Genomic DNA, 23689 nt, shown 5'->3' on the forward strand with positions numbered 1-23689 from the left:
CAATCCCAGATATTTTCTTTTGCTATCTTTTTTACAAGATTTTATTTATTTATTTGACAGAGATATATAGAGAGAGTACAAGCACAAAGAGAGGGAGCAGCAGAGGGAGAAGCAGGCTCCCCACCGAGCAGGGTGCCTAATGTGAGACTCAATCACAGGGCACCGGGATCATGACCCAAGCTGAAGGCAGAAGCTTAACCAACTGAGCCAACTAGCTGTCCCTATCCCAGACATTTTCTTGTGAATGGATGCTTGTTTGTCAATATCCTACGTGGTGTCCATAACTAAACATAATTTTTCAGGTGTAGTGGGAACAATATAAACTAGAGCAGACCTCTTGGCTTCTTGCTTCTGGAACTTTTCCTTCTGTTAAAGATCAATTTAGCATCTTGGGAGTTAAAGCATACAATTTTGTTTCCTCACATTGTACTTACTATTGATAAATACCATAGTTTTTTTTTAATTGTATGGCCACTAAGTTATGTTTCACTTCTTTTATGCAGATGGTTGATTTTGTGGGCACGTGTGTGCACATGTGTGTGTGTAAATATAGATAGATGATAGATAGATAGATAGATGATAGATGATAGATTATGTTTGGCTGGATGTGGATTATGGGCCTTTCGATTATTTTTATAAATATTTTTAGACATGGGGGAAAGAGAGAGGGAGGAGCAGAGGGAGAGGGAGAGAATCTTAAGCAGGCTCCATGCCCAGTGTGGAGTCCAACACAGGGATCAATCTCACAACACTGAGATAATGACCTAAGCTGAAATCAAGAGTAGGATGCTTAACCAATTGAGCGACTCAGGCACCCCTAGTTTTATAATTTTCTATATCTATATTCTAAATTGTCTATGAAGAACATAAATAAGTTAAAAATCTTTAACAAATAATGAAAGTTATTAAAAACAAACAGATATATTATCTTTTGGTGAGTAATGAGTATTTAAACTACAAACTCAATATAGCCCTGATATCTCCCCCAGATCTTAGCTCACCTTTTCTTGCAACAAGAAATAGAGCCAGCTGTAAGAACACTTGAAAAGACAGGCTATTTTATTCTTTTCCTGGAAGATCATGGAAAGAGTATATTATTTAGTGAATATGCTGTAGTGGCTAAGATCGTAAGTTCTGGAATCAGATAACTTGTTTCTAAAAGTTGCTAGCTGTGTGATCCAGATCAAGTTATTTAACTTCCCCTCTGTGCCTTTAATTTTCATCTGTGAAATGGAAGATATTTATATAAGCAGTCTCATGAGGTTATTGCCAAGATTAAAAGAGCTAAAATAAGCAAAGTGCTTAAAATAATATATAGCACGTTCCAAATACGAGCACTGCTCATCTTTTAATATCGTATGCTCATCTTTCTTCCATTCATCCTTCCTTCCTTTCTTTTTCTTCCTTCCTTTTTCCCTTTCTTTTCTTTTCTATCTTTTCCTTTCTTCCTTTCTCCCTTCCTTCCTCTCTCTTCTTTTTCTTTCTTTCTTTCTTTCTTTCTTTCTTTCTTTCTTTCTTTCCTTCTTTTCTTTCTTTCTCTTTCTTTCTTCCCCTCCTCCATCCTCCTCCTTCCTTCCTTCCTTTCTCTCTCTTTCTTTCCTTCTTTCTTTCTTCTTTCTTTCTTTCCTGTCTTTCTTTCCTTCCTCCCTCCCTTTATTCTTTCTTTTCCTCCTTCCCTCCCTCCTTACTTTCCTAATTTCTTCCTTCTTTCCTCCCTTCCTCCCACCCTCCCTCCCTCCCCCCCTTTCCTTCCTTCCTTTCCTTCCTTTTTTCCTTCCATTCTTTCATTCTTTGTCCCTCTCCATCCTTCTTTTTACTATTCTCAATCCTTCTATCTTTTTAAATGTCTTTATTATTTCTTTCTAATTCTTCTTGTTTAAAATACGCAATCTTTTTTTAAAGATTTTATTTATTTATTTGAGAGAGAGAGAGAGAATGAGTGACAGAGAGAGAGCATGAGAGTGGGGGGAGGTCAGAGGGAGAAGCAGACGTCCTGCTGAGCAGGGAGCCTGGTGTGGGATTTGATCCTGAGGTTCCAGGATTATGACTTGAGCCAAAGGCAGTTGCTTAAACAACTGAGCCACTCAGACACCCTAAAATACACAATTCTTATCTGGAGAATATGGTACATACATTTTTTAACTTGACTATCTTTGGAAGTTCTGATACTTCTAACTTTCTCAATCATGTGTACACCTATCATTAGCCAAGAAATCCCATGAAGATTGAATAACTTTTTATTTTTTCTACACATGTACTAAAGACACTAATAAACAAGCTGATAGTATTTCTTTCCTTGCAATTTCTAACCACAAGTAGAGGAGCAATTCAAAAACAAAAGTGACTGAAACATTTTTTGAGTTTAAGAAAGAAACTCTCCCAATCTACTTTCTCCTAATGATGATGATGCATATTCTTTAAGAAGCTTCTTTTAAGCTTATTTGAAGACTGGCTGACATAGCATAGTGCATAATCTCCACTTAAGATCAAATCTTCCCATTCATAATCAAAAAGAGGATTGGTAGTGAAGATAATTAGGACTTCCACTCCTTTGGGGTGGTCTGGCCAGAAATGAAGCTATATGAGGCAGCTCTACTCAAATAGTTTACTGAATATAGCACAAAAGATTTAAAGTTCTTTCACTCTATTCCTTCCATCCCATCTAGTCCAAATATCGTCAAAGAATTTAGAATGCCCACAATAGTTTCTAACATTTGATCTATTCCATTTTCATTTTCTGTGTGGTCTAAGCAAAACAGTGTGAGCAACTTAAAGAGAATTGGACCAACATTTAGGAGACTTCGCTTCACTTCTTCAGGGTGTTTTAAAAACTCAACTATAGGCCTTTTCAACCTGTACCCTAAAGTGAGCTGATTACCAACCAAAGAATTCTGATCACCCATGAAAACAGCCTGAGACCAGAATTATACACGTCTGGATCTCTACAGGGGCAGAAGACGCCAGTGGTCAGGTAAAGCAGAGTGGAAACTTCGGACCGATATCAGAAGATCAACAAAAGGGGGAGGGAGCCACCAGAGGCAACTGATTGGAAAGTAATACCCTAATCCAAGAGTGCCCTGCGACTGGGGACCAGCATTAACTGGGAGTCTGGTTGAAAGCACTCAAAGAGAGCAAAAGATCGCGGGGGTTAAATTGCGGGTATCCCGGCGGCTAGGGACAGGGGCTTAAGTCTCCGGACCCAGGACAGCCTCCCCTGGCGCTAAGCCAGAGAGAGTGCGGCGGAGAAACCAGGTCTTGGTCCTGAGCCGCCAGTGCGCCCGAGATCACGTGGGGTCCGTCTCCAGTGAGGGACTGGGAGCCTCGCCAGAAGGCAGAGGCTCCAGAGCCAGAGGGCAGGTGCTACAGAGCCTGAAATGCCCCCGCCCCCGCGCGCTCTTAGACCCGCGCCATTCCACCGGATCCTAAGACACGCGCGCCCCCCACACACTCCCCTGAGAGAGGTGCAGAAAGGCCCAGCCTGGTGCTCTCGGACTCGCGCCATTCCACCAGAGCCTGAGACGCGTGCGTGCGCGCGCGCTCCCCACACACTTCCCTGAGAGGGGTGCACGCAAGCCCCGCACTCTTAGACCTAGAAAGACCAGGCACTCCCAGCCCGGGCCAGCGGGAAAATCTCAGTGTGCGGTCGCTGCTTGGAACTTCTTTGGCAGTCTGGAGCTGCCCAGACAGCCACCACTGCCATGGTTTTGGGTACAAACAGAAGATCCTGCATCCCCAGGGACCGCGACTCAGAACCTGCTCTGCCAGCAGCCAAGGGGGAATTTATTTGGGCTCTGCAGCCAGACTGAGGCTTCTCTCTCAGAGGGAGGTCAGGGTGCAGATTGCTTTCCTCTAAACCTACAAAAACCATCAAAAGCGGTCAAGGCGAGAGGAAAAAAAAAAAGTGAACAAAGATAAAAACCTCCAGAGAACAAAAGCCTGAAAAAAAAGGTTTCCTCAGAGCCCACCCCCTTCAGGGGGGCGGGAGGACTTAACTCAGGGAACATCATTGACTGAAAACCCACATGGCAGGCCCATCCCCCAGAAAACCAACCAGGAAAGAAAAAAAAAAAATAAAACAAGAGAACAACCACCACTACTTAATAGGACAACTTTTATTTTTAACTCGTTCCCACTATTCTGGTTCATTTTTTCTTATATACATAATTTTTAACCTATTTACCATCACAGTTAGATGTCCAGTACATCAAACTCCATAATAACCTTCTAACCTGAACTTTTTAATTCATACACCTGTGTTTTTCTTTTGCATTTCTATTTTTTTAATTTTTTTTAAATTTTAGTTTAGTTTAGTTTAGTCTAGTTTATTCCTTTTTTATTTTTATTTTCTAATATTCATATACAGTTAAACTTAAGGTAATCCCCTTTCCCCAATCAATGCTACCCCTATAGGTAAACCAATTTTTAACCCCCCTTTATCTTAGGAAAGTTGAGTCCTTTAACAAAGATATCAAGATACATCCTGGAAGAATCAAAACAACCTTCCTTACCCACACTGAGAATTTATTACCACTCTCCCATCTTGTTCTTCCGCCAGTGTTTCTGTGTTTTTGTGTTTGTCCTGATAGTATATAAATCTTATACTTGGGGTTCTTTTTGATGAGGTTCTTCCTTTATTTGCTTATATATATATATATTTCTTTTTCTCTCTTGTCATATACTTTTATCAGTCTTTTTGTTTGTCTGTTTTTGTTTGTATACTTCATCAATCTTACCTTGGGGCCCATTTGGGCTGAACCTTCTCTTTTATCTTCCTTTTTTTTTCCTGTCTTTCTCTCTCTCTCTCTCTCTCTTTTTTTTTCTTTTTCTTTTCTTTTTTCTCTCGTTTGGGTGGGGAATCCTGATTGCTCAGAAGCGTTCCAGGGTGCACCTTGATTGCACCACGGTCCATACATCCAGCCACATCCATTCAGTCATCTCTCACCAAAATGACTAGGAGAAGGAATGCCCAACAGAAGAAAAATACAGAGGATGGACCTTCTGCAACAGAGCTAATGGCTATCAACATAGACAATATGTCGGAAAGAGAATTCAGGCTAACAATTATCCAGGCAATAGCTAGGATGGAGAAAAGCCATGGATGACCAAACGGAATTGATTAGGGCCGAACTGAAAGCGACCAGAGAAGATGTTCACAATGTTAGGGATGAGCTTAAAGTGACCAGGGAAGAGGTTCACAATGCTCTCAATGAGTTTCAATCTAATCTAAATTCTCTCAAAGCTAGGGTAACTGAGACAGAAGATAGAATTAGTGATCTGGAGGACAAACAAATAGAGAGAAAGGATCAGGAGGAGGCTGGAACAAACAGCTTAGAAACCATGAAAACAGAATCAGGGAAATAAATGATGCCATGAAACGTTCCAACATCAGAATTATTGGAAACCCTGAAGGAAAAGAGAAAGAAAGAAGTCTAGAAGACATAGTGGAACTAGTTCTTCATGAAAATTTTCCCAATCTCGCGAATGGAACCAGCGTTCATATACTAGAGGCAGAACAGTCTCCACCCAAGATTACAGATTCAAGAAAAACATCAAGGCACCTGATAGTCAAATTGAGGAATCATAATTGTAGATATAATCTGTGAAAGCCGCTAGGACAAAGAGGCTCCTTACTTACAGAGGAAAGCCCATGAGAATAACTTCAGACCTGTCCACAGAGACCTGGCAAGCCAGAAAAGGCTGGCAAATATATTCAGGGCACTAAATGAAAAGAACATGCAGCCAAGAATACTTTATCCAGCAAGACTGACATCCAAAATGGATGGAGAGATAAAGAGTTTCCAAGACTGGCAAGACTTAAAAGCTATGCAACCACCAAGCTGACACTGCAGGAAATATTAAGGGGGGTACTATAAAAGAGGAAAAATCTTAAGAATAACATTGAACAGAAATATAGAGACAATCTACAGAGGGAAAAAGTTCAAAGGTAACAAGATATCAATAAAAATGTATCTATCAATAATCACTCTTAATGTGAATGGCCTAAATGCACTCATAAAATGACACAGGGTTGCAGATTGGATAAAACGACAGGACCCATCCATATGTTGCCTACAAGAGACCCATTTTGAACCTAAAGATACTCCCAGACTGAAAGTGAAGGGATGGAGAAGCATCTTTCATTCCAATCGGCCTCAAAAGAAGGCCGGGGTAGCGATTCTCATATCAGACAAATTAGATTTTAAACTAAAGACTGTACTCAGAGATACAGAAGGACACTACATCATTCTTAAAGGGACTACCCACCAAGATTATCTAACAATTGTAAATATCTATGCCCCCAATATTGGAGCAGCCAATTACATAAGAAAACTGTTAATCAAGATAAAGAGTCATATTGATAGGAATACATTAATAGTAGGAGATCTTAACACGCCTCTCTCAGAAATAGACAGATCATCGAAGCAGAAAATCAATAAAGAAACAAGAGCATTGAACGACACACTGGGCCAGATGGACCTCATAGATATATATAGAACATTCTACCCTAAAACAACAGAATACTCATTCTTCTCAAGTGCACATGGAACCTTCTCCAGAATAGACCACATACTGGGTCACAAATCAGGACTCAACCGATACCAAAAGACTGAGATTATTCCCTGCATATTCTCAGATCACAATGCTTTGAAACTGGAGCTCAATCACAAGGAAAAGTTCCGAAGGAACTCAAGCACCTGGAAGCTAAAGGCCACCTTGCTTAAGAATGCTTGGATCAACCAGGAGATCAAAGAAGAACTTAAACAATTTATGGAAACCAATGAGAATGAAGACACTTCGTTCCAAAACCTATGGGATACAGCAAAGGCGGTCCTAAGGGGGAAATACATAGCCATCCAAGCCTCCCTCAAAAAAATTGAAAAATCCAGAACACAGCAGCTGTCTCTAACCTTAAAGAACTGGAGAACCAACAACAAATCAAACCAACTCCACACATAAGAAGGGAAATAATCTAGATTAGAGCTTATATCAATGAGGTAGAAACCAGAGATACAGTAGAACGTATCAATGAAACTAGAAGCTGGTTTTTTGAAAGAATCAATAAGATCGATAAACCATTGGCCACACTAATCGAAAAGAAAAGAGAAAAAGCCCAAATTAATAAAATTATGAATGAAAAAGGAGAGATCACAACTAATACCAAGGAAGTAGAAACAATCATCAGGAGTTATTATCAACAGTTATATGCCAATAAGCTAAGCAACCTAGATGAAATGGATGCATTCCTGGAAAACTATAAACTCCCAAAATTGAACCAGGAAGAAATGGACAACCTGAGTAGACCGATATCTAGTAACGAGATTGAAGCAGTGATCAAAAACCTCCCAAAAAAACAAGAGCCCACGACCTGATGGATTCCTTGGGGAATTCTAACAAACTTTCAAAAAAGAAATAACACCTATTCTCCTGAAGCTGTTTCAAAAAATTGAAGCAGAAGGAAAACTTCCAGACTCTTTCTATGAAGCCAGCATTACCCTGATCCCCAAACCAGGCAAAGACCCTACCAGAAAGGAGAATTTCAGACCAATATCCCTGATGAATATGGATGCTAAGATTCTCAACAAGATCCTAGCTAACAGGATCCAACAGCACATTAAAAAGTTTATCCACCATGAGCAGGTGGGATTCATTCCTGGGCTACAAGGATGGTTCAACATTCGCAAATCAATCAATGTGATAGAACAAATCAATAAGAGAAGAGAGAAGAACCACATGGTCCTCTCAAGTGATGCAGAAAAAGCATTTGACAAAATCCAGCATCCGTTCCTGATTAAAACGCTTCAAAGTATAGGAATAGAGGGAACATTCCTGAACTTCATAAAATCTATCTATGAAAGACCCACAGCAAAATCATCCTCAATGGGAAAAAGCTTGCAGCCTTCCCGTTGAGATCAGGAACACGACAAAGATGCCCACTCTCACCACTCTTGTTCAACATAGTATTAGAAGTCCTAGTAACAGCTAGCAGACAACAAGGAGAAATAAGGGTTTCCAAATTGGCAATGAAGAAGTCAAACTCTCTCTCTTCACAGATGACATGATTCTTTATATGGAAAATCCAAAAGACTCCATCCCCAAACTACTAGAACTCATACAGCAATTCAGTAATGTGGCAGGATGCAAAGTCAACGTACAGAAATCGGTGGCTTTCTTATACACTAACAATGAAAATACAGAAAGGGAAATTAGAGAATCGATTCCATTTACTATAGCACCAAGAACCATAAGATACCTGGGAATAAACCTAATGAAGGAGGTAAAGGATCTGTACTCCAGGAACTACAGAACACTCATGAATGAAATTGAAGAAGACACAAAAAGATGGAAGACCATTCCATGCTCTTGGATTAGAAGAATAAACATTGTTAAAATGTCTATACTGCCTAGAGCAATCTATACTTTTAATGCCATTCCAATCAAAATTCCACCGGTATTCTTCAAAGAGCTGGAGCAAATAATCCAAAAATTTGTATGGGACCAGAAGAGACCCCGAATCGCTAAGGAAATTTTGAAAAACAAAACAAAAAAAAAAAAACTGGGGGCATCACGTTACCTGATTTCAAGCTTTACTACAAAGCCGTGATCACCAAGACAGCATGGTACTGGCATAAAAACAGACACATAGACCAGTGGAACAGAGTAGAGAGCCCAGATATGGACCCTCAACTCTATGGTCAATTAATCTTCGACAAAACAGGAAAAAATATACAGTGGAAAAAAGACAGTCTCTTCAATAAATGGTGCTGGGAAAACTGGACAGCTATATGCAGAAGAATGAAACTCGACCATTCTCTTACACCGTACACAAAGATAAACTCAAAATGGATAAAAGACCTCAACGTGAGACAGGAATCCATCAGAATCCTAGAGGAGAACATAGGCAGTAACCTCTTCGACATCAGCCACAGCAACTTCTTTCAAGATATGTCTCCAAAGGCAAAGGAAACAAAAGCGAAGATGAACTTTTGGGACTTCATCAAGATCAAAACCTTCTGCACAGCAAAGGAATCAGTCAAGGAAACAAAGAGGCAACCCACGGAATGGGAGAAGATATTTTCAAATGACAGTACAGACAAAAGGTTGATATCCAGGATCTATAAAGAACTCCTCAAACTCAACACACACAAAACAGACAATCATATCAAAAAATGGGCAGAAGATATGAACATACACTTCTTCAATGAAGATATACAAATGGCTATCAGACACGTGAAAAAATGTTCATCATCACTAGCCATCAGGGAGATTCAAATTAAAATCACATTGAGATATCACGTACACCACTTAGAATGGCCAAAATTAGCAAGACAGTAAACAACATGTGTTGGAGAGGATGTGGAGAAAGGGGAACCCTCTTACACTGTTGGTGGGAATACAAGTTGGTGCAGCCACTTTGGAGAACAGTGTGGAGATTCCTCAAGAAATTAAAAATAGAGATTCCCTATGACCCTGCCATTGCACTACTGGGTCTTTACCCCAAAGATACAGATATAGTGAAAAGAAGGGCCATCTGGACCCCAATGTTTATAGCAGCAATGGCCACGGTTGCCAAACTGTGGAAAGAACCAAGATGCCCTTCAACAGACGAATGGATAAGGAAGATGTGACCCATATACACTATGGAGTATTATGCCTCCATCAGAAAGGATGAATACCCAACTTTTGTAGCAACATGGACAGGACTGGAAGAGATTATGCTGAGTGAATTAAGTCAAACAGAGAAAGTCAATTATCATATGGTTTCACTTATTTGTGGAGCATAACAAATAGCATGGAGGACAAGGGGAGATGGAGAGGAGAAGGGAGTTGAGGGAAATTGGAAGTGGAGGTGAACCATGAAATTTTATGGACTCTGAAAAACAATTTGAAGGTTTTGAAGGGGAGTGGGGTGGGAGCTTGGGGGATCCAGGTGGTGGGTATTGGAGAGGGCACAGATTTCATGGAGCACTGGGTGTGGTGAAAAATTAATGAATACTGTTACGCTGAAAAAATTAAAAAAAAATAAAAAATTAAAAAAAAAACCGAACTATATCTGAAGGCTTAAAGTATTTTTTTCCCTCTAGTCTTACTGTGTAGGCTAAAGAAGGTAACTTCACTTCTTTGAGTTTTAATTGCCTCTGTTGTAATACCACCAAGATTACTCAACCAGATGATGAGCTTTAAGAGAGATGAAGTCAGTATCATACTTGGTTATAGAATTACAGCCTCTAGCATAGCACCTTATACTTTATAAGCCATTAGAAAATATTTTGTGTTTTAGAAGTACTTGTCCTGCTTTCCTCAGAATATTATTGTAAGAATTAACTGAGATACTAGATGTGAAAGTGTTTTGAATATTAAGAATTAAATAATTGATATTCTAACACACAATTAAGGATAAATAATACTAATTTGGCTTTTTAGAGTATTTCACATAAATTTTCTCTCTTGATCTTGTCAATGATCTTCTAAGGTAAATATTTTTATTTTAGTTTATAGATAAATAAATGAGGGTTTAGTGGATCACTCAACTAGTCAGGAATTGAATAGAAATTGATGCAGGATTTCTGGAATTGACTTAAATTTGTTTTTGGGTTGTTAATTATTTTGGAGAATCTTATACTAAAACAAACATATGAAATATGTTATACTTGGCCCAAAAGATGAAGTTCCATCTGGTTTTAAAGGTAGTATGCAGTTTCATTGTTTCCCATTTGCTTTATCTACATGTTTTGTGAAAATTATTGTTGAAGCCACAGTATTATTAAAGATGCAACTTCTGATTTTGTGGGGTCAGAATTGCAAACCGGCAGGGTAATAAAAATTAATCAAGAGTAATTTCACAGCAGTAAAAAAATACTTCTCGTATATGTTAAAGCAACATCTATAAACAACATGATTCTCATTGTAAGTTTCCCAAACTCATAAGAAAGAGATTTTCATACAGAGTTTTCAAATTGAATATGCTGGTGTCATCTGAATTTAAAAAGAAAGAATAAATTGGGGCGCCTGGGTGGCTCAGTGGGTTAAGCCGCTGCCTTCAGCTCGAGTCATGATCTCAGGGTCCTGGGATCGAGCCCCACATCGGGCTCTCTGCTTTACAGGGAGCCTGCTTCCCATTCTCTCTCTGTCTCTGCCTGACTCTCTGTCTACTTATGATCTCTCTCTGTCAAATAAATAAATAAAATCTAAAAAAAAAAAGAATAAATCAATTTCACATAAATTAAACTTTTAAATTTTATCACTTTTTTTAAAGACTAAGGGCTTATACTTCAGGGTCTTTGATGTAGTATCTTTTAATTTCATAGTTTGTGCACTACCGTCTTTCACTTACTATCTTGGACAAGCAATATAAAATAGCATGTTTCTCAGGTCAAGGACGAACAAATGTGCTTGACGGTGAATGATTCTAAAAGACTATTGTGTGATTCAGTGCTGCTTTATTTTTCTGGAACCTGGTAGGCATCTCATGCCACTTGGAGGAAAATGTTTCTTCTTTCTAGCAAGGTTACTTTTTGTGATAAGCATTAAAAGATAGCTTTAAACCATCCACAATTATGACCTTGACTAGAAAAATGTAAGTTAATAAGGCTTCAACAAATTATGGTCTTTTTGGTTGATTTGCCTAGTGAACTGTTAATTGTAAAACTGAAAGACATTATGTTCAGCTTTCTCTATCACATCTTTTGTGTTTTAACAGTGACACTTCATTGAGTGCAATTAACAAAGCCTAGGAGATTTATTAACACACTTCTTCATAGCCAATGATCCATTCCACTTAAGACATAACACTGTAAAATGCACATTATCTCCTTTTGGCACTTATAATAATGCTTCATGAACTAGGAAGGCATATGTTAAAACAGATAAAATAGCATTATTAGCTGACAAATCTTACAATTTATTAGACAGTTAATTTATCAGCTTAAAAGACACTTAAAACAGCTGTGCATTTAATGTCTTTTTAATGTATCCAGTAAAACTTGCATAATTGCCTGTAGTGCAATTTATTTTTAGCTATGTTGCAAAATGTCTGCATTTACTGTTTACATCTTCTTTAATTTTTCCTGCAAGGCTCATCACATCTCTTCCTGAGCCCTAAAGGCCAGGCCAATAATCAGACAAAAAGCTTTCTCAAACAAATGGTTCTCCATGAATGAACTATTCAAAAGTGCATTCTGCTTGGGACCAAAGGAGTGTTAACATTTTATCTCTACCCTAAGGGCAAAGGCTGCAGTTCCAAATAAATAAATAAAACACAGGAATAAAACCAGATGACTCAAATCAGTAGGGTGTAGTCGAAAGCTGTTTCAAGCCTCCACATCACAATCAGATGGTAGCAGGCTTAATATGTATTTGAATTTGGAGCCCATTCAGAACTACATGTCTGGAGTGTGAACTAACAAGGATTTCAGACTACATTAGCAAGGTTGTTTCACTTTATAATTAATGTAACAGTTCCTTGATGATAAGTTGTTTTGTATCTTAGTACTGCACTTGTAGAACAGGCACACAAGAGAAAAGTGTGAAAAATAAGACCTATTTCATGGTTTTATTGTCATTTGGTTTTGTTTCTTTATTGCTCTTTCATTTAATAGAAACTTTGTTAAAGCCTCCTATTTTTTAGAGTCCTTCATAGTCAAGATATCAGGACTAGTTATTATTAAAGCAAAAAATCAAACAGTACAAGTTGCCCCTAATAAAAAGACAACTTAAAATTTGATCTTTGGTCTTTAGAAGGATTTGCAGTAGCCTACTAGAGAGAAAGCTGGCTTCTCCTTCTAAAGTTTAGATACCCCACTTCATCTAATGTGACCTTGCCCACAGCTGAAAAAAAGAGGAATGTGCTCATTTTTTAATGAGTGATGCCCAATTTCAACTTTTCCTTTAACTCACTTGAAGCTTCCTTATAATTTCTTAACTTAATCTAAATCTCTTAAACTGTTTAGAATTTGAAATTAAAACCAAAAAAAAAGAGAGAGAGAAATGTGTGTGTCATGTACATATAAACCATTAAATTATTTGCAAGATTATAAATTTTTATGGATTAAGAAAAGTACTTTTCCTATGGATTGGCCAGGATCTCAGGTAGCAGGTTTGATGAGATCTAGACTCATCTTTCCCCTCTTTATTGAATATTGAGTCCAATATAAATAAGCAGGTAGTTAGAAAAGAGAAATTTCATGCATTGTGCTTTTTGTTTTCTAATTCATTTTCCACTGATGTGTGTTTTTCTCTAGGAGTTTTCAAATATTTATATTCTCAAAGCTTACTAAAAGAGAAAGAAGGTAATGATGGCTAAGAGATCCACTAGATCTACAAGACAATATGGTGAGCAAGACAGACTCTCTATAAACCTACAAGTCTGAAATAAATTGTTCCAGTAAAATCCTTACCTAATTGAGAAATAACTTCAGAAAGACTCAGAAACTCTGTAGTATGTAAACTAACTTAATTATTTAGCCAGAATAATCAAAATATTTTTTCACTTAATTTAAATTTTTTTAACTGGACTGATAGTTATAAAATTGAGACCTTTCATGTCTATACACTTAAGGCTTTGCATTTCACTTCATATCCTCACAATAACCCTATGATGTAGAAGTTATCACCAATGTATAAATGAGAGGAAACTCAGTATCAAAATGACTTGCCAAAGATCACTTGTTATGTAAATCTCAGAGGTGGGGTGAAAACTCACAACTGCCTTCTACTCTAATTTCTTCTACATCATTCTGGCTTAGACTGGCCTCATAGAACATAGAATACTACCTAGACTGAAGTTCAGGCTCAAGTTAAAACAACAACAAAAATGTATACAATCATTACCTCTACAAAATATTTCTAATCCTATTACTTAACTTAGGAAAAAACGGATTGTACCTTCCGCTCTATGTCTTCCATAACTGATACAAATTTAGTCATTTTGCGAGAAAGAGAAAAGTTGTATTTCTGAAGCTGTTCTCTAAGAACATATTGAGATATTTCAGCAAGGTTCAGCCAAGAAATACAAATCTATGCCATCCATAATGATAGATATCTTTTATTACTCTAGTGAATCCTTTCCTAACATTAAAAGGAGTTCTACAAAAAACCCTACTCACTGAAAAATACTCTCTCATTTATAATTTCTAACAGGAAATTTCACTTATCTACTTGTTTTCATACTCAAGTTTTCAAAAGGCATGAACAACAGAGTACCAAATATTGTCATTCTATCTATTGCATTCTAGGTGTGTGGATGTACTGGTTTCTTAAAGGCTATATCTTAGTGACAGCATGTGTGTGTGTGTGTGTGTGTGTGTGTGTGTGTGACTGTGTGCCCATTTGCATGAAGGCACACTCAAAATCAAGAAGTAAAAAATAACACATTGAGGATAATAGCAATATTCATGGCCTTTTCTTACATGCATTAAAAGAAGGCGTTTATCCATTTCATTTCTAATTAATTATAAACACTGAATAGCATATTATTCACATAGGCAATATTTTACTAATGATAACTGTTTTATCATCTGATTAGGCTAGTACTGTGGACAGTTTTACTGACACAGTGAAAATGGTAGGACAGTCATCGTTTTCCTCATTGTGGTCTAATTCCAATTTGTTTTAGATATTTTCTTCTGAGGAAATCATTCTGCCTATTGGTGACTCTAATAAGTATTTCTAATGAAGGGCCTGAAGTTTTAAAGAAATGCACCAACCCACATAATACTGGTACTACAAACCTTTCATTTACTGAGTTTAAAAGCTAATGTTTTTCATAGTACATCAATTATATACCAAAAGTTTCTATGTTTTTGACATGGAAAAGAAGCAAGTTAGTGAATTAAGATCTCACATCAAAATAACATATCATTGATTCTTTGTATTTTAAGTAAAATAATTAATCTTTCCTCCAGAAGAAAGACAAACTCCAGAAATACATTTGAGTTATTTCAGGTGCTATGTCTCATGGAAAAAATCATATGCTCCCTGTTCTTATGTTGAATGAACCCATAATGAGAACATCAGCTAAGAGTTTTAGTTCTTATGAGTCAAGTTTTCTCATACTAGTGAAATTATCAGTAAACATTGAAATAAGACAGAGCTAGCTTGTCAAGGAACCTGGAATCTAGCCCTGGGTTTTTCTCAAAATAGGACTTTTGATGAAGGAAGAAATGACTTAACTTCTCTATGCATTTCTTTAGCTATCAAAAAATGTGAGGGCCAAAAGGAAAGAATCAAAGATTTTAAAGCTAACATGAATAAAGATGTATTCATGAAGGGTGTCTGGGTGGCTCCATGGGTTAAACCTCTGCCTTTGGGTCAGGTGATGATCCAGGGGTTCTGGGATCAAGCCCTGCATCAGGCTCTTTGCTCAGGCAGGAGCCTGCTTCTTCTTCTCCCCTACTCCTGTTTGTGTTCTCTCTCTCTGTCAAATAAATAATTTAAAAAAATTTTTTAAAGAATTTATTATTTGACAGAAAGAGATCACACGCAGGCAGAGAGGCAGGCAGAGAAAGAGGAAGGGAAGCAGGTTCCCCGCTGAGCAGAGATCCCAATGTGGGGCTCGATCCCAGGGCCCTGAGATCCATGACCTGAGCTGAATGCAGAGGCTTTAACCCACTGAGCCACCCAGGTGCCCCACATTTTAAAAATCTTAAAAAAAAGATGTATTCATGAGTAATTTATTTCTTTTAAGATTTTATTTATTTATTTGATAGGCAGAGAGGCAGGCAGAGAGATAGAGAGATGGAAGCAGGCTCCTTGCTGAGCAGAGAGCCTGATGAAGGGCTTGATCCCAGGACCCTGGGATAATGCCCTGAGTCGAAGGCAGAGGCTTAACCCACTGAGCCACCCAAGTGCCCCCATGAGTAATTTATTTATTTATTTATTTTTAAAGAAGGAACACAGTGGCCCTTTGGACAGTGGAACTATTCTGCCTAATACTATAATGGGGAATATACGACATTATGCATTTGGTAAGATCTATAGAATGTAAAACATCAAGTGTGAACCCTAATGGAAACTAAATTTTGGGTGATAATGCTATGTCCTTGCAAGCTGATCAATGATAACAAATAGGCCATCCTCATGAAGCATGTTAATAGTGGAGAAGCTTTTGTTTGTGGGAATAGAGAGGGCTATACAGAAACTACTTTCCACTCAATTTTGCTATGAAACTAAAATTGCTCTAAAAAAAGTGTATTTAAAATAAAATAGAACAAGAAAAATTATTTTTAAAAAAAGGAATATGATATGGCCAATGGCATTCTAGGACAAATTAAGCATGGACTATTCAACACTAATTTTCCAGTCCAATGGCTATTTCCATGCAGTGATAATCACCACTGCGCTTAGAAAAGATAGCATACATTTTTTTTCAAGTAGCTAAAAAGCCTCCTCCATCTAAACTATGTTCTTGTCTTCTGAACAATGTACAAGCAATGGTAAGTGTAAGTCAATGACTTTTGGTTGCTATGGGTTGAACTGTGTCCCTACACCTCAAATTTCATATATTGAAGCCCTAACCCCCAAAAACTTTAGAATGTGATCATATTTGCAGATAGGACATTTAAGGAGATTTCTAATTCAATATAAGTACTATCTTTATAAGCACGGGAAACTTGGACACAAAGGGAGACAAGAGGGAAGGAAATGCACACACAGAGGAAAAGGCACAGGGAGAAGGTGGCCACTTACAACACAAAGAGAGAGGCCTCAGAAGAAATCAAACCCGGGGACACCTTGATTTTGGACTTCTAGTCTTCAGAAATGTGAGAAAATACATTTATGTTTTTTTTAAGCCACCTGGTCTGTGATATTTTGTTATGGGAACTCTAGCAAACTAATACAGTGACATTGCAGTTACCAGTTTTATATGAATACATGTAGTTATCAGGTATGTATGAGTGCATCAAAAAGAGTGTTGAGAAACACAGGGGTAAATTAATGTTTCCTGGAAAGTTGCATTGCCTTTTAGGAAAAAAAAAAAAATAAAGCTCACATAGACATGGACACTGCTACCAGAGTAATTGTAAATTATTTTAGTAATATTCAATTACTTGGTGAATTCAAATGCCACTCTCAATACTGAGCAAACACTGCTTTCCTGACGTTGTTCTCAGAAAGACAGTTATCAGAGTCAGCCAGAGAGAGGCATTCATCAAATTCTTTCTTAAAAGTTCATATTTTTTTTGTTACCTTTTTACTTCAGGGTTATAGGTTCCAGTTGTTATGAGGTAGGCACACTCAATGAAAAGAAAACAAAAACAATAGTTATTGAGCTTTAGGCTAGTCAATTTTTATGGGTGATCTAATGTATTCTAAGAAAATCTAATGAACTAAAAATTATTATTATCTCCATTTGCAGTTGAAGACATTGAAGCTTTGGCAACTTAAGTGATGATTTTAACTACTCTATGTCAGAGCCATGGATTGAGCCGGAGTCTGTCAGACACTGAAGCCTGTTTTCTTAAACACTATGCTACACTGCCACACATTTTCCCTTTCTATGGTTGCCAGATGTAGCAAATAAAAATATAGAATGTCTTATGTTTTATCTGACAACCCTAACTTGACTAATAAGTTTAATGTTAAAATATGTTTTATTTGGGCCCAAAAGAAAGATGGCTTTTTGAAAATCAGATCATAGTTGAGTTTGGGAAGTTGGAATTAACCTCTCATTTATAATCCTTTTTTGGACAGTGAAGGACTGATGAGTAGTTGGAAAATAGACAATTGTTTAAAGTTTGCTCCATCCTTCTGATTTTCTACATTCTCAGGAGAGTCAACTTCAGCCAGAAGAGGCATCCCCCAGACTGCTCAGTAAAATCTAGAGAGTATGAAGGAATCATATGATATATATTTCATTTTGTACTTTGTGAATGTGACTGCTGTATTACATAGTAGTTGGTTGATTATGTTTTCTTTCATCTCAAATACCTAAGGAATTACAACAGATCATTATGAATGTAAACTTCATTTTCATCATATGTACCAGGCATATATTGAATGTCAATATACTAGGTACTAAGTAGAATCAATAAGATGTTAAGAAAAATCAAGGGTTCACTAGGACTTAATGAATATGGCCAAGGGTCATAGTATAATTTAATATACTTAACGATCTTAAAGGAACCAGGGGTCAGGGCAAGCCCCTGGTTCTCAAACTTCTGGGAAGGAGGAAAAAGGGGCTTTTGGGAGTCCTAGGAGTTAGTTCCTCATCTTAGTGAACAGTTCTTTTTCAGAGTAGTATATGTGACCAAATATCAAGAAACTAAAGCAAAATACAAGACAGATTGCCTTCATTGAACTTTGCTACAGATATATGTGCTCCTACTGGAGGGTCTACCAGATAAAGAAGGTTAAATTCATTGAGAGCAAGATCCCTCTTCCCAGGGTTATAAAGTCCTTGGTGTGAGTATCTGTAAAAAGGAGAACTGGCATGGGATGCAGAAGTACTTAGTGACTTTGGAGAGCTGTCATACCCAATAGCAGGCTGGTCCCCAGAAAGGTTCATTAAGAAGGCTTAAAATTAGCTGTGTATACACTCATATTGTAGGTAGAAAGCTATTATTATTATTATTATTATTATTATCTTACTATAAAGAGTACTACTCATTATCCTCACATATTCAGTAAATATTTGCAGTATGAGTAAGGGAGGACAGAATGAATAAAAGGAGTGGAATACTCTAAAAATGGGGAATTTACAATTTTATCTTGAGTATTAACACCTTTGGCAAAATTACAAGTTAGATTACAGCTTTCCCATTTCTGCTACCTCCTATGCTGTGCCTTCTAGGTTCCTCAAATACTTAGACTTTAAAGATATTCAGGTCAGAACTCTACCCTTCTCCTTCGTGTTTCAAAATTATCCCTTAGTCCTTCAACTTTGTCCTTAGAACTTAAAAAAAATTTTCTTCTTTCATAGTCTTTAGCAGGGCTAATTATTAGGTGGAAAAATTTTTACATGAAAGTACAAGCAACTTATAATACTTTATAGTATAAAATTATCTCTCCAAAAATATTTGAATTTTTAGAGAATATTTGCTTTTAGCACCAAGTAGTGAATTCTTAATGGAAAAAATTAAATAAGGACACACTGTAATCAGGGACAGGGCATTTTCATGGTACTACTCTTATTATAAAATATACAAGTCAATAAAGGTCCATGAGCAAGGCCATATCTGTTTGTCACAATTTCATGTGTTAAGTCCTTTTGAATTCAGCAGCCAGTATAGCATCTTTAAACAAACAGTGAATATAAATATCATGGACATAGATTCCATGACCTATGTTCATCTGCCCACTGAGAATCCAGATAATGTCTACACTAGTTTTTCCCAAATGCCAGTCCTCATCTAGACACCAACAGACCTGACAATGAAATGAAAAAAAAATATATATATATATGTGTGTGTGTGTATACATATATATATATATATACATATATATATATGCACAAAAGAACAATGAAGTGAGTAATATTATAACATTAAATAGTTTTTTTGTTTAACTGAGATTTTGTCAATCTTACATTTTGTTTGCTGTTAAAATAACATTTCTTATGGAGTCACAGTGTAAGTAGACAACATTAAATATGTTATTTGGAAGAATGAAAAGTTAGCAGCTTTTCAACCTTGTGTTGGTCAAATAATCTTTTCTTGGAGCTGAACTAGTTTGTGAAATCTCTAAATTTAGGAATTACTTTTCTCCACACCTTTAAAGCAATGAATTAGCTCTGGCAATTCCATAAGTGGTCATGGGGTGGAAATGGGGTGCTGAGTGGTAGGCAGTGAAGCTGAAGGGCCTGTTAAGAAGAAATTAATCAAACTGTCAAAATGAACAATTAATGAACTTGTACCTCAGAAATGACTTTGGCTGCTCCAATCTTGAAAATGCCCCTAAAGTGTGTCTTTGGACTTTAGCCCTAAAAGACAGGTGCAGTTCTCATCCCTACCCTCCACCATACATTCTAAAAGCTTGTACACAGTGGGACACTTTTTCCTTGAAAAGAATAAATATATCAAAGCATAGGGCAAAGAGTGGAGGAAAAGAGCTGTGGGAAGATAGGGAAGGCAGGGATCCCACTTTTCTCTGTTCAAGGAGAATTGAGAAAAAAGTCCAGTTGCCTTTGACTAAATTGAAATATCTTTTTTGTGTGTGCTTGGGATTCAGAACCTTAAATATAACCAGTCATCTCGTTGGGGAATTTACTAGCTTAGTAAATAACTTTTGTTATTGACTCACAGTTTCTACTGAAATAGGAGTTGGATGGTGTGCTTGTTTATAAATCTGAGGCTGTTCACTTCAAGCTCACTCACCTCCCTTAAAACATTAACAGTTGAGCAGCTTTCCAGCAGGCATTGCATGGGACAGAGGAGTGCTGTGAGGAAACATGTTGAAGCTATAGCCCTCAGGGATGGTCCAAGCCAGATGTCTGTTGTGAATATCTAGCTAGGCCCACCCATACAACTGTTTATTTTTGGCAAACCAATCTGGGCATTTAACTTCTTGCAGATTGGTGCCAAACACCTATGTGCAGCCAATATGGGCAGCTAGGCACATAGGCAGAATTGCCAGTCATCTATGTAAGTGTGTGTTCTGGTATAGCAAGAAGTATCCAATGACAGAATAATATACATACACATGTATGCACTTATATTTTTATACCTTTACTATTATTTTAAGTTCCTTTGCCAGAGTCCTTTCATTTTACACTTTCATTTTAGTCTTTAACTACAAATCCTTTATAGGAGAGATAACATATTTATACTAAGATGTGAATGACTAACAGTAGAACCTTTCCCCAGTATTGTTTTCTGATAGGCAAAAGATTCTGAGACACTAAACTGGGAGAAATTTTCATTTCAAAGGAAGGAAGAAAGTTTAGAAAGTAGTAATAGAATCATAGCAGGACCCTTTAGCTATTTTGGAGAAAGACAGCTTAATGATCAAAATGTGGGTTAGTAGTATCTGGAGGATAGAGGATCTGGTCAATAAACATGAATTATCATGGGATATAAAAATAAGATATATTCAATACATTATTAGAAATCCTATAATCTAAAATAATAATGTCATTTATTTACCTTCTTATCACCTGTTCTAAAAAGAATTGAAGGCAAGAATAACAATTATAAATCAGCTTTACATTTGTGTCACACTTTATAGTTTTCAAATTTCTTTAATATTTATTCTCTTATTTAACATTATTAGTAATGTAAAAAATAAAAAAATAGTGGAATCTTATTGAAAGATGCAAAACAAAATTAATAATTTCTCTGAAATATTTCTAGATCAAGCAGCTTATTCAACATCTTTTCTTTTGAAATATTGCATACTTTCTAAACTCTTGTGTGTGGTTTTAACCTGCAATCATAGATGATGAACCTGTTATTAAACTAGCTTGAAGCTAATATCAGTTTATCCCCAAGCATCAGACGCCAGATGTTTTTGGTGAGAAGAAAATTAATGGCCTAAATAATGAATCAATTGAGGAGCAGTGGCCATAATCCATCTGCTCTTTAAGCCAATGCCCTGAGTCAGCCTGGCTTCTGGCTACACAGAATATTAATCAGTTGAAGAGTTAAACGGAGGTCTCAAATCCATTGTTGTGAGATGCCTGGGGGCGCCCCCAAGCCACTCTTATAGGCTGGGCTTTGTCCAAGGAATGAATAGGCAAACAAAAAGCAGGAGACAGAAAGAGAGCCCTATAGGATGGGTAATTTGGATTGACTGCTCCTTGTGTAACCAAGGAGAGAATGACTAAATATGAACAGAGGAAATGCAAGCCAAGCCTCCTCTATTTGGATGAAATAATATTCCCTAAGCACATAATCCATTTTGATGACAGTTAAATCATTTATTTATTGGGTTTCATCTCATTTGTCATTGTTGTCTTCATTCCTTTAGCATTTCCTCCTAGTCTACACACTGATATTTTACTGTGGTTTGATATGAGAAATGAGTTTATATCAAAAAAGTTTCTCATATATATATGAATTTTCTGAGCTTTTGAGCCTTCAGCTAATGTCTTCTTGTTTTTTATTTCCACTTCTGGGAATTTGAAAAGTAAGTTATAAGGAAAGCAAAGAATGACCTAATCAGGCACCTTCTAATATGGTCATATGTGACCTGATTCTTCTCTTTTAAAGCCCAGAGCTAACTTATTTCACTGGCTTTAAAGAGATCACACAAAATGGCTTCAATGCTTTTCTTTTAAAAAATCTCTAGGACAGCTATATGATGGAAATAAATGATAAATAATAGCCAGATATAAATACATATAAAGCACAATCCAAATAACTTGTTCTCAACTTCTATTTCCTCAGATCTCTGAAAATTTCTGGAAGACATTTGGAATGGTGATTCTAAGCATACTGGAGAAAAAACAGTCGCAACTACTGTATCCTTTTACTCATTCCTGCTTTTGCCATCCAACTACTTACCTAGCAAAACAGGAGAAATTAGAAAAATTCTAACCAATAATTCTAGAGAAAACCAAAATACCAGAGAATAAGAACCAATAAAACTCTTTTTTTTTTTTTTTTTTGGTGGAGCTATTGCTCAGAAGATATGAATGCAAAATTAGTGATTAGGTGAACTGTTTGGGTACTATGTCAAAAACATGTCAAACAGAAAGCTGGAGGCCCTGACCACTAGGATAGTTACATAAATTAATTTGTGTAATTTGCATGATGTCTTTCATTGAAAATACTGTCCCTAGGTTCATCCCTAAAACTCCTTGGACATATGCGTAATACTTTGTAAACTATGAGTAAGCCAAGGAGGCTCATATACTATTTTTTTTAAGGACTGTAGCCAAGTTACTTCAAGCCAGAAAGAATTTATCAAGCTCCTTTTTTGTCCACAAACTGTAGCATTCTGCCGTGGTTCAGAGAGATTATTTTAGGTAGGACCTTCCATAGGGATTATTCAGTAGCCATCTCTGACTATGAGGTGTGATTTTTGGGGGGTCCTGAAATAACTACACATTTTATGCCTTAATTGCCTCTACTTTCCTATTTCCTTCAGAAAGGATCCTACCTATTAACAAATACTCATCATCACATAGTCCTTTAATGGGAATTAATTGAGAAGCAGCTAGAAATAAAAAAGGGGTTAGGAAAAAGGAAGGAAGCTGTATAAGAAATAATAAATGGGAGGCTAGGAGCCTCAAAAAAAAAAAAAAACAGTTTTTACTTTATTATACAGCACTTCTTTAAGGCAGCACTGTATTTCTTTCCTGTACCTCCTATTCCTTGCAGAACTCAGAGAAATAAGGTCCTAGAGAGGGTAGCTCTCCTTCTGAGTCTGCCCCTTGGCTGGAATACTGTTAATAAATCAGCAGTCTCCTGGCCTGCATGAAGAAGTGAGTGTCCCTTGTTTTGTCCTTGATTCTTGCTATTGCCTAAGGAATGCCTGGCTCCAAACTGAAACTGGTCTATTTTTCTCAACACACCATACTTCATGCCTGTGTTCATGTGAATACACAAACACACACACGCACACACACATCCCAACCACAACAGCTGTCAAAGCTTTGCTGCTTATGCTCAGGATTTTTTAATGCCATTGTGTCCTGGGAAATTATCTGTGAGGAATAGGACCACATTCTGTTGGCCTAAGTAAAGTGCCCCTAAAATAAATCCACTCTGCCCACTATTTAGGGGTATAGGAATGTGGATCCACCACTTTCCAG

Source organism: Enhydra lutris, unplaced genomic scaffold (genome assembly GCF_002288905.1).
Source record: "Enhydra lutris kenyoni isolate GAN:26980312 unplaced genomic scaffold, ASM228890v2 scaffoldscaffold79, whole genome shotgun sequence".
NCBI classification, from domain to species: Eukaryota; Metazoa; Chordata; class Mammalia; order Carnivora; family Mustelidae; genus Enhydra; species Enhydra lutris.